General features: G+C 38.2%; 1 protein-coding gene across 1 annotated transcript in view; it reads right to left on the bottom strand.

Annotated features, from left to right (window-relative positions):
* wwox (WW domain containing oxidoreductase) overlaps positions 1-11,938 on the bottom strand; it is a 140,927-nt gene that overhangs the window by 6,200 nt on the left and 122,789 nt on the right. The gene's annotated exons all lie outside the window — the stretch shown is intronic.

The raw sequence follows: 11,938 nt of genomic DNA, 5'->3' as shown, positions 1-11,938 counted from the left end.
TGTGTGTATAGTGTGTGTGTGTGTAAAGCTACAGCGTGTTTGGCCTCAGCCGTGGCAACCTCTGCAAGCTGACAGCTCAGCTGAGCGTGCCCGCCCCAGCTGTAGAGGGAATCCTGGGTAACGTGGTCCTCTCAGATAAACAAGCTGTCCCTCCATTCAGCTTGACCACTCAACCACGAGGAGAGGAGATTAGTACCTCAAACACCTCAACGCGCTCTTCAGAAGGCACCCTGACACTCACCCCCATGACTCTACGCTAACCTCTGTCACCCTGGCTGAGGTATGCCAAAGGTCACACTGCATGAAACCAAGTAAATATGCTCTGCATTTTCTCAAGTATGTTACTCGAATAAAGAATTTACAACAGCATGCAGTAATGTGGAATGTATGGAAAAAGGCCATTCTATTTGTATAGCTGAAAACACTGGTCAACAACAAATTTGTTGAAGTTTTTTGAGCTGATTTAGGATAATTTTGGTGTGCTGAATCCAAAATCACATTAATTTTGCTCAATCAGGTCAACTTTCTGAACTATGCTACATATTGGCTTTTTAACATTTTTGCTTACATTTATGGGCATTTTCACATCATATGATACAAAATTCTTTCATATTTCTTGCAATAAACGAGTTCTGACGATTTTACTTTTGCCAACTTATGATTAATGTTTTTTTTAATATTACAGGTGAATGAAATGGCTTTGACTAGAAGATCTTGCAAAAATAAGCCTGATGTATTCTGCTACATCTGCGGTGAATACATTATAAATAATAAATACATCCTGTTAGAAAATTATTTTTTTTCTCTTAAAACCTATTTTGGGTGAGAACTATATAAAAAAAATCAACTGATAAAGTCACAAAAATGTAATCAATTTTGTAAGAAGATCAAATTTTTCAAAATCAAATTAGCAAAAAAACCTGACCTGATTGAGAAAAACAGACGTCATTTTTGGATTTAGCGGTGCAAAATGGTCCTAATTCAGTTGAAAAAACCTAGACAACTTGCAAAAAACATTTTTTTGTAACCCAGTGTAATCATAACAAATGCCTGAAGTGGCTCAACAGTCTGTACAATATGTGTGTGTAGTATCACGTAATAGTGTCATATAACCTCCTGAGACCCAGTAAGTGAAAGTTTTGGGTTTTTTACATTACATAATTGCCTTGTTTGTAAATCATATGATGCCACAGTTTTTCCAGATACATTTTTTATTGTTATTTAATGAAATGTTCTTTGCAGTGGACAGTTTAAATAAAGCTGTGAAACTCTTGTCCACTACAGAGGACTAAAATGCATTGCTGGGTCTCAGGAGGATATTTAAATTACAGTTACTGCTACCATTAAAACATATGTAATTAAATTAGAGTAAACAAAAATGTAGTCTTTTTATCAAAATGAACAGAAAATAACAGCCGACCACACAAACATGACTGGTAATGTCGCTGGTCAGGAACAATGTCTGCTAGATATAAAAAAATATTTTCCCTCTGAAATCAGAAAAGGACTTTAGCATTATGATAGAGTGGGTTTTATGTATGTTACTGAAGATTTCAGCTTTATTGGCCAGTTTGAACACTTGCTGTGTAATCTTTGGAGAGTTAATGTTTGCTCTGAGTTTTTTGGTTAAGGAGAAATAAACTCTGATCTACATTCAACCGTAGTAGGTGAAATATACCAAAACAACGGATTGCAGCCTCCGCAAAATGGAAAAAGAAGACGTATGTTCTGAGCTTCTGTGGAAACGGGGCAGTCAAGTGGTGAGGGGGAAGTGCCGCCCACTCCCATTCAATCTAAGGTAACACAAAACATGAACAAATCTTCTTTTCCATTATCATATAGTATTGAAAAATCATTATGAAAGTCATATTTCTGCTGCAGTATCAGTTATACACAGTTAAACTTTTAATCCTAAAACACAGAACGTATCATATTTGATACATGAGTTTTGAAGCCCTCTACATGATCAGGGTGATATTTTTTTGTCTTGAAAAACCTGATGTATATAATTACCTTCACCAAGTAGGTTATGTTTTTGCTGACGTTGGTTTGTTTGTCTGTCCTTCTGTCTGTCCATCTGTGTGCAAGATAACTCAAAAAGTTATGGACGGATTTGGATGAAAATGAAAATGAAATGTTGATACTGGCGCAAGGAACAAATGATTAAAAAATGATTGGTGATCGGGGGGGGGCGCTGACCTGCCTTGGCAGAGGTCTGCGATCTCCGAGTGCTTTTCTAGTTAGATACATGCAATAGACAAAATGCAATAAAAATAATCCACCAGAGGGGAGGAATTCATTCACCAGAGGCCTTTCCAGTGACACTACAAGATTATCATGAATGAAGAAGGAGGCAGAACTGCCTATTTTTAAAAGGAATTACCAATTTGTTAGACATGTTTGTGTTATGTTTTTGTTTGTTCAAAAATAATATTTGAGCTTTGACACCCGACGTATCAAATATGATACAAAATTGACACTCATACATGGAAATTGATATTTGAAAAACACATTTTTTTTGGTTGTTCAGAAGGACCAATAAAGGCTCCAGTTTCAAAGAACTGGAGTTTTCTGTCAATGATTTACTGGTTCAGGCTTTATAGGGTTAAGTAAAAACGTAATAACATTTACTAAGTTTGATGAAGTAATTAAATTAATAATGCTACTTTTAACATTTGTACCACAGTAACTAGTTACTTATAATGACTACATTTCAAAAGCAACATAAAACACAATAGTAAATATAAGTTTAGCTTTGCATCTAAATGATGATACGCTCATAATTGGACTGATATCTTGTTTAGACCGTCAGAGAATGAATAGCTGTGCTCCTCATGGGTTTCCCTGGTGATTAGTCCACCCCTGGTCATCTGTATGGACTAAACTCTATTTCATATCCTCCATTAGCCCATAGGCTGATGGCTAATACTCACCTACAGGCAGCACACTCCCCTGAGGGGCATTAAGGACAGGATGGAAGGACCAACCTCCTCCCTCCCTCCTTTTCTTTCCATTACTTCATCATGCCCTCTAAATCTCTCTCTCTGTCTGTCTGCCTTGTCCTCTGCTCCATCCTCAGCCCTTTCTTTTCCATCAACCCTCTCCAGATCCCTACTCCCCTGCAGCATCATCCCCCTGCAGGCCCATAACTTACATGTCCTCACATACAATGTTGCTGTAACTGAAGTCTCATGGGTAAATGGCCATGGTAGAACCTCTTGAAGGTAAATGGATCTCTTTCCCTGGAGTCCCAGATCATAGATGTTGACATTTTTTTCTTTCCTTATGTGACACAAAGTGAGTACAGTGATGTAGTAGAGGATGAGAAGGCATGAAGAGAAAAGAGCGGGAGGGATAAACCATGTAGGAGTGACAAGAAGACAACACAAAGCGCAGCTGAAACCCCCACTGCACTACTTTTTTTTTCTGTCTCTCTGCGGCCCTCCCTTTACCCCTTTTGTGCCAGATAAGATCACCCGAGTGTCAGTCATCAACAGCCTCCTGTCACACTGTGATTGTTCATCTGTTATGTGTGTGTGCAAATGTGTAGTCCAGTGCGACATTGCTGCATACATTTAATGCTCACATGTTAGAAGGAACAATAGAAGAGGAAGTGAGGAATGAGGTAGAGGGAAAGCAAAGGACAGAGAGAGGAGGAGGGGATGCATAAAGAGGAGAGGAGGGACAAGGAGAGTGGAAAAGGAAAGGAAGCAGAGGAGGAGATGAGAAGGCAGGACACAAGGCATCCAAGGGGAAAACGACGGGGAGTCAGAAGGACTTGCGCAGCGACTGTGAAACTATCTCATTTTTATCTTGCGAGAGGACTTCCGAAGTGATCCGCACAACCTAATTATTTTCCCCTAATAAAAGCAACATATGCTAAGACAATAAAAGGCCTTATTGGACACCTATTCATTAAAGAGGAGCAGTAAAAGGAGCAGGACTCTGGCACCAGGATTAGCTTTTAAAAGGGCTTTTCTCTGGCTGGAAATGGCCTTAGTCTTCCTTTAGCATGCCCATATGGGTGCATAGCCCACCATAAAAGATCTGAATTATACATGAAGAGGCCTGGCTGTTTTATTGGCTGTGATCTGCATTTTTCACTCTCACCTGATTGCGCCAGTGGACGATACCTCAAAGTTTGGACCGATTCACTTTTGGGTCTCATCTACTGAGTGTAAGCGATGCATAGTGTGTAGTTTTGAGGGAAGAAATGCTCAAATGTAAAATACATATCGCTAACGACAGCCATTCAGCAGCAGTAAGATAACCCATAATTCACAAAAGTTGGTTAAGTTAGTAACACCTGGTTGAAATAACGCATACCGGTGACTCACGTCTGACAGTTTGACACAGTGAAGTCATTATTCCATATGGTCAATGTACTGTAAGTGTCAGTATGTTTCTATTATGAGCAGAGCAATGCTGTCTGTGTGTCGGTATGAGAGTGTGTGATGAGCTGGTGTAATAGGGCCACACACAGGTGTGTGTATGCTCACCTCCTCACTGATGCACCAGCTAATTGGTCTCCTGCGGCAACCTGACATATTCACACACTCACTATCTCTCACACACACACATTCAGGTGCAGATCATACCCAAAACACACACACAATGTAGTGTGAAATAGTTATATCCACGGCGTATGTATACAGCCTGTGCAAATACGCACACATGTACAAACACACCCATGCATGAGGGTACATGCACAGCTAGCCCGCAGAGTGTATTTCCAAATGAACTCATTATCACAGTGCTGACTCCGAGTGAAGAATGACATCCTAACCGACTGCTCATGCCGTACACACACCTACTGTAAAATACAGTAAAAGAATAAAAACCAAGGACCAGAAAGAAGTACTGTAAAACACACAATATAGAGTATTATTTCACTATTACAAAAGCAGGTGCTTCCAAAAACACAAAACATAACGCAAACGATACCCAAGAGTTTGTTAAATTAAATAACACCAACGGCTCACAAGAGTATCGACATACTTTCAAAGCTGAGAAAAAAGTTGAGGATTTTAAAGCAAACTTAGGCAAATGACCAACAGTAAAAATGTGTGCATGATCAGTCAAGTACCACTGAAAACATAAAAACATGCTTCAGGTTCAGATAATTAGTGTCATTATTTTACACTTTACAGCTCAGTGTTGTTGTTTTTATCTTAAAATTTGGCCAAAACTCTATTCTTGGAGTTGATGATGTTATTTTTACAAAAGATACTCACACCGATAATGCGTAATCAAGGAGATCAATAACTAATATTTGAAAGTGAAAAATAATACACATAGATATAATTTTAGTATGTAACAAACCTCAAAACAAAACTTCATTTAAATACATTTTTTTCAGGAACTGGAGGGAATATAAATAATGTTGTCGTAAATAAGGAACTGTTCCTTATTCATTTCAGTGTTGACAGGCTTTTACTCATGGTGTGAAACCAATCAGTGATTATAGACACAGAGAGAGGTGACTGCATCACAGTAACACATTTTTAGATGTTTCATTAAGCCACTTATTTTATTTCATATCAGTTAAACAAATACCAATAACTTTAATAGTAAAAAGTAGAACATCAGATCTGATAATAAACTGAACCTTATAGCTCAAGTCCTTTACCCTATCTTAAGTTCATCTTCCTCTTTGGCTGTGGTCGGGTACAGGGGCCATTCACACTGTCTATCCTGTTCATTTACTCATTTCTTCGAACCCATTCTCCTACCCCCACTTCCCCCGTGGTGGAGGTCGAGAGAGGGATGTTCTGTTTTAAATAAGAAGGCAGCACTGGCCCATTAAACTCTGATAGTAATGATATTAATTTGGCAGGAACGTGTCATTTTCACAGGAGAGCAACTAGCTGAACTGTCATTATGCACACACACACACACACACACACACACACAGGCGAAAGCATTTTGTCTCATTCACACTGTCTCTAACACACACCCTCACACAAACACATCCTCTCTCTATCGCTCTCTCTCTCACACACAAAGCGGGAACATGTCACAGGAGAGCAGCTAGCGGTAACATTATGAGAGAGTCGGAGAGATCTGCTAATGGGATAGATTAGTGTGCCCTTGGTCACAACGGCTACAATGGAGTGACTGGAGCTGTGACTTATATCCATGTCTCCCACTCCACCCTCCTCTTCACCTCCTTTTACCTCCCTCACCTGCCTCTCTGCCTCTGACCCCTTCTTCCACTGTCCCCTCTCACTCTGCACTTACTTCAGCTTCACATATTTAACTGTCTTTCACTTTGGCAAGACAGACGAGGGCTGAAAGACATATTCAGAAGAGTTTTTTGCTTGAGTAGCAAGTAGCAACATTACAACTCAAACTCTACTGAAGTAAAAGTGAGTAAGCTTTATTGGCAAAGTGTAGTTAAATTGAAGTAATTGAAGTAGTGAAGTGTAGTGTCTTATTCCCTCTTAATGATATACAGTAGTGGAAAAAGTTTTCAGACAAAATTTTACACAAGCTCAAATATTATTATGAAATATTTGCAGAAAAATCTTTTTTGTGTTTGGACCTCGATGGAACAGAGCATGTGCAGAAGGGAGCATGTGGGTTTTGAAAATGGAACAATAAATAATGAAAATAATAATAATGGAACAACAAATTGGAAAAGTTCAATGACTGAAGCGTGATTCTTAATGTAATACATCACAAATGCATGAGGTGTCCCAAAACTTTTTTCCACCACTGTATTACAATTGCAATTTATTTAACCATAGCTGATCCAGTGAGTAATTTCTCATTTCTTAAGGGAAAGGAAAAGATTTAATTCTGTTTCAGAAGAACCAAATTATCAGCCTGTATTAAAGCTGTGTATGACTTTCGTCACCAATTTTTCATGAAATCTGTGAAACCCGAGTCATAGCCTAAGTATTACGAATCCGTAAGTCTTTCTGTGATTACACACCTGAATCTCTTCCCTAATGGTGAACAATTTCGAAGTGTACTCCACCATAAACAATCCATTTGTTTACAAACAGAGCCAGTAGGTTACTCGGGAATTTTCGGAAATTTGTCGCGACGTATTGTGGGAAGTGGAGCTCCACACAGCTGTAGTAGCAAGAGGCAATGAAGCCATTTCCATCTTTGCTGCCACTGTGGCCATAAAGCAGCTGTGTGGAGCGTCGCGCCGAATTTCCGAAAATGCCCACGTGACTTACTGGCTCTGTTTGTAAACAAATGGATTGTTTATGGTGGAGTAAATTTCAAAATTGTTCACCGTGAGGTAAGAGATTCAGGTGTGTAATCACGGAAAGACTTATGGATTTGTGATACTCAGGCTATGACTCAGGTTTTACAGATTTGATGAAAAATTGGTGATGAAAGTCATATGCAGTTTTACGCAAAGAAAACAACTATGGAGACTGCTGATTTTTTTTGTATGATCAAACCACAAAAAAATCAACAGTAGAACCTAGGGCTCTGTTTAATAGTAAAAGTTTTTCCTCACATACAAAACAAAGACATTTTTAAGGGATTGCAACTAAACATCTGTGTAGCCTTAAAAAACATTAATCAGTGAAGCTAATCAGAAAAAAGGCTAAGTTTTTTTAGTCAGGATTAACCTTGGAATGTGTTTCAGTGGAAAAAATGTTATGTTCTGATGAGTCCAGACTCAGTTTGTTCCAGAGTGACGGAGGATGAAGTGATTACCTATCATGCATAGTGCCTCCTGTTCAATTCTGTGGGGGCAGTGTTATGATTTTGGGTTTGACTCAGTTGGTCAGGTCTGGGTTCAGGAAAAAAAAAAAAAGATCAGCTGACGACATGAATAGACTGAATGACCAGGTCTGAATGTCAGTGGATTTTCTTCTGTTATAACATAGACTGGTTCATGGAGCATAAGGCAGAATGTTCACACATGTACTGACCAGACCAATCCAGACCTGAACTCCAAAGAGAATCTTTTGGATCTGCTGGAGAAGACTACACAACGGTCTAACATCATCAATACAAGATCTTGGTGACATTGTGTAAACATATCATTAGGCTCATAGCATAATTGCCTAAGTCATATTTTTTTGCCACTTGTGATACTCCACTCTCACTGCTGACTCATTTTTCATCATTGGCTATGACCTAAAAATAATATGATTTAGACAATTATGCTATGAAGCTAACAACATTAAAATAATACTACAGCAAATGTGTGCCATAATCAAAGCTAAAGGTAGCTAACAATGAAATATTAGTGTGTTTTCTTATTTTGCCAGGCAGTGAACATTGTTAGATTATTAGTAAAACGACAACAAAAAAACTTTACACCCAGTCTAATACCTAGGGAGACCATATAAAGGTTTTAATTTTGGCTGGATATTAGAAAATTTTTGCATATGTCAAAACCAAATGAAGTTCAATGGGAAAAAACACTGTTCAAGGGAGAGCATCTGAAATAACACAGGTTTTGTAAGAAGCCAAAAACATTGGAAACCAATGGTTTAATATACCCAACTGGGAACCAAGGTTATAATAGTTTTGGATTTTTCATTATAGTTTAGTTTTATTTAGTTTTGAATTATTTTTCTCTAATTCAGTTACTTTTAATTTGTTTTTAGAGCAGGTTTGCTAGTTTTTATTAGTTTTCGTTATTTTCTAAATGCTTTGTTTTAGTTCAGTTTTAGTATTAATTTTAGTTTTGTCGTGTCTTTTATCTTCATTGTTGTATTCAAATAAATCTCAAACAGGACTCTGCTGCTATGTCCCAACTTTAGTCTCCATGTTTCCAGGTAGAGTTGGGACGAGAAGACAACTAAACGACAAGTGACGAGAAGTGATGGACCGTTAAGTACCCTATGGTGCTGCTAGCTAAAATTGCTAGAGTGAAATAAATCACTTTCCTATCAATCTGACGTTGACAAAGACAAAAACGAAGGGAATTTTATCCATCATTTTTGTATGTTTTAGTTATTTTTGTAAGCACACACTACAGTTTCAGTTATCATTTTTTTCTTTTAATTATAGTTTTTATTTATTTCAGTTAACGAAAATGTTTTTTCAATTCTAGTTTTCATCATTTTGTTAGTTTTCGTTAACGATAATAACCTTGCTGGGAACTGGCTTATCTGTCAGAGTAGAGTTTATCCAGAAAATGGCAGTCTTGTTTGAGACGCAGCCTGTATACAAAGCACTGACACAATGAAGATTTGTTCTAATAATGGATCATTGTTAATGAGGCCTAATTAGCACAGAGAGCCTTGGTAATCAATACATGAATAAAAGTGAAGGCAATTACAAAGCTGTGTTCTAAATACAAAGCTGTCACAAACACTGAAGTGAAATATTTTTATTAATGTTCAGACATTTGGAATTGGGTCAAATATGCATTTTGGTAGCTTAAGAATAAAGTTTGAATAGGTAAGAAATAAGAAAACAATACAAACACACACACACACACACACACACACACACACACACTGTTCATTTAAGTAAAAGTACATTTTCAGTAGCAGTTATTGGTTTATTATATTTTGTAATCAGTTGTTGGTCAATGTGTTTAATAATATTTTATTGTCTAGTGTTTGTTTAAATCACTATATCATTTAAGTTGTTTTTTTCTTCCTTTAATATTTTGAATCATTTAATCGTTCAGTTCACTTCACTGTTTGCCTGTACAGATTTTTAAAAATGTTTTTAAAGTGTTGTGTATGATTTATATTGTTAATCTCTCTGATTGGGTTTCTATCTCTAACTATCCACATAGTTTTCGTGCTTCATGCTTTGTGCAGCACAATGCGCTTCCACCTGGAATGAAATGTGATATATAAATAAAGTTTTGCTTGCTTGCTTATTTGCCTAAGGAACACAGTATTAATTATAGAAAAACTTTGCATATGTGAATTACTGTTACAGTCACTTTTGGAACCAAACCCCAAATGACTGCGGAACGAGCCTCTCGAGGTTTGACCTGTGATGCGTTGTGAAGCTGAGGTCAGTAGCCAAGGTGGGTCACTTTACCTTTAAATTCCACCCTGCAAAGACTTACGTAAGTAATGAATTCACTGCCACACTGGTCGTCATGTGACATAACAGAGGTTTTTGGACACAACGATGCACATTTCTTAATCTTTTTTGTGGATGCTCACCATTGCCACAGAAATATTAAAGGAGACATACACTGTGAGCAAACATGCTTTTTCTTTCTCTGTGTTTGATCAGTGAATTTGAGGTTTGTATTAGTGCTGTCACTCCGCTGCAGTGACCATTCTATAACATTAATAGGACTTATCCACCATCTCAAGGCTAAATATCTCACATACACTCTCGAGACTACATAAACACACAAACATAATTCAGGCATGCACACCTACGCATATTTAAACACACACACTGTCAGAGCATGAACACTGTGGAGTGATGTGCCAGCCTATTGTGCAGTGTTAACCTGACCGTATTTACCTATTTTTATTGGTATGCTGATCCATGTGTATGTGTGTCAGTGTGTGAGTGTGTGTTCCAAGAGTGTATGCATTTGTGTGTGTGTCCACGCTGACCCCATCTCGGCACTCCTGACCGGTTGAATGCGGGCTGCATAAATTAGCACTGATGCTCTGCGATGTAATTATGCTGCTGTCAGGACGGCCCCTCTACTCAAATTCATTTTAATAAAGTTGGTCTCCAAGGTTACCAACCGGGGGTCACCTTCGGTGTCAGCCCCTATGGATCGCACCCGTGGAACATTTTGAAAGTCTGCGGTTGGAGAACGGCAACACCTTAACACGACAGCCTGAGCCCCTGACATCACAACACAAACACACCTCCCACTGGCTTAGTCAGGTTGAAGAGGCAAATGGCAGAAAGATGTAGAGAGGAAATAAACATGGTAGAAAAGAGGAGGCGATAAACAGGGAGGGAGGATCCAAACTGTTAAAAGGAGAAGGTAGTACAGAAACGGCAAGAAAAGAAAAGAAAAGAAACGGCAAGAAAAGAAAAGAAAAGAAAAGAAGGGAGGTGTGGGAGGGCGGAAAGAGAGCTGGAAGCATGTAGTAAAGAATAAAAATGAGAGGAAAAGAGGAAAAGGAGAGGGGGTACAAGGGTAGAGGGACAAGGAGAGGGCGAGGGAGTGTCTCTCTTGGGCAGATGGCGGGGTGTATTCTCATTTGTCCTGCTACAGTGTGTGTGTGCTAACACTAACCTCCAGGGCAGAGCTGCAGCACAGAACACGCTCTCAATTAGCCAATAACACAGACCTGCGCATACAGCTGGGAGAGGAGAGGAACGGGTCTGTCTGAACAAACCAAATAGTTAAACATACAAGAACAGACCACACTGTCTCAACACTACCTCAACCACGAACCGCAAAAAGTTACTGTGGAGAAGTTTCCCATATTGTGGTAGATATATTAACATTAGTGGGCAGTCATATTTTCACATGTTTGTGTTTGATGACTGTTAACAGTAACCACTTTAATCAGTAAAGTAAATTTACTACTTAATCTTGGTATAAAAATGTCAAAATGGACCTGGAATTTGACTTATCTTATTTTATCCATGTAGAGTCGATTTGCGTACTAAGTAAACTTTCAAAGTCTCGGCATACAGATAGAAGTACATAAAAATAATAATAACAGTCCAAATAATATATGTGCACAAATAAGTTTAAAATTATAGAAGTACAGAGATTAACACCAGCATCATGGCTGTCAGAACATCCATTAAAATCAAAATCAGAGAAACAAGAAAAATACAAACAGAATAAGTAAAGAACATTAAGAAAAGTTGAATGATTCATCCATGTTACATTTGTCATAAATTACCTGAATTACAATGCCAGTGTTAAATCACCTTTCTAACCTTTTATACATACATGATGAAAAATCTAATGGGAGCTACATTAGCAGTAAAACACACACCCTTCCACCTTGATGGAAACAAATTAAACCAACAATAGTCTGGAGAGAGTCTGACAAGC

The sequence above is a fragment of the Sphaeramia orbicularis genome, chromosome 6 (genome assembly GCF_902148855.1).
Source record: "Sphaeramia orbicularis chromosome 6, fSphaOr1.1, whole genome shotgun sequence".
Classification (NCBI taxonomy): domain Eukaryota; kingdom Metazoa; phylum Chordata; class Actinopteri; order Kurtiformes; family Apogonidae; genus Sphaeramia; species Sphaeramia orbicularis.
Note: the sequence above shows the minus strand (reverse complement) of the source record. Positions and strands in the feature narration are given on the sequence as shown.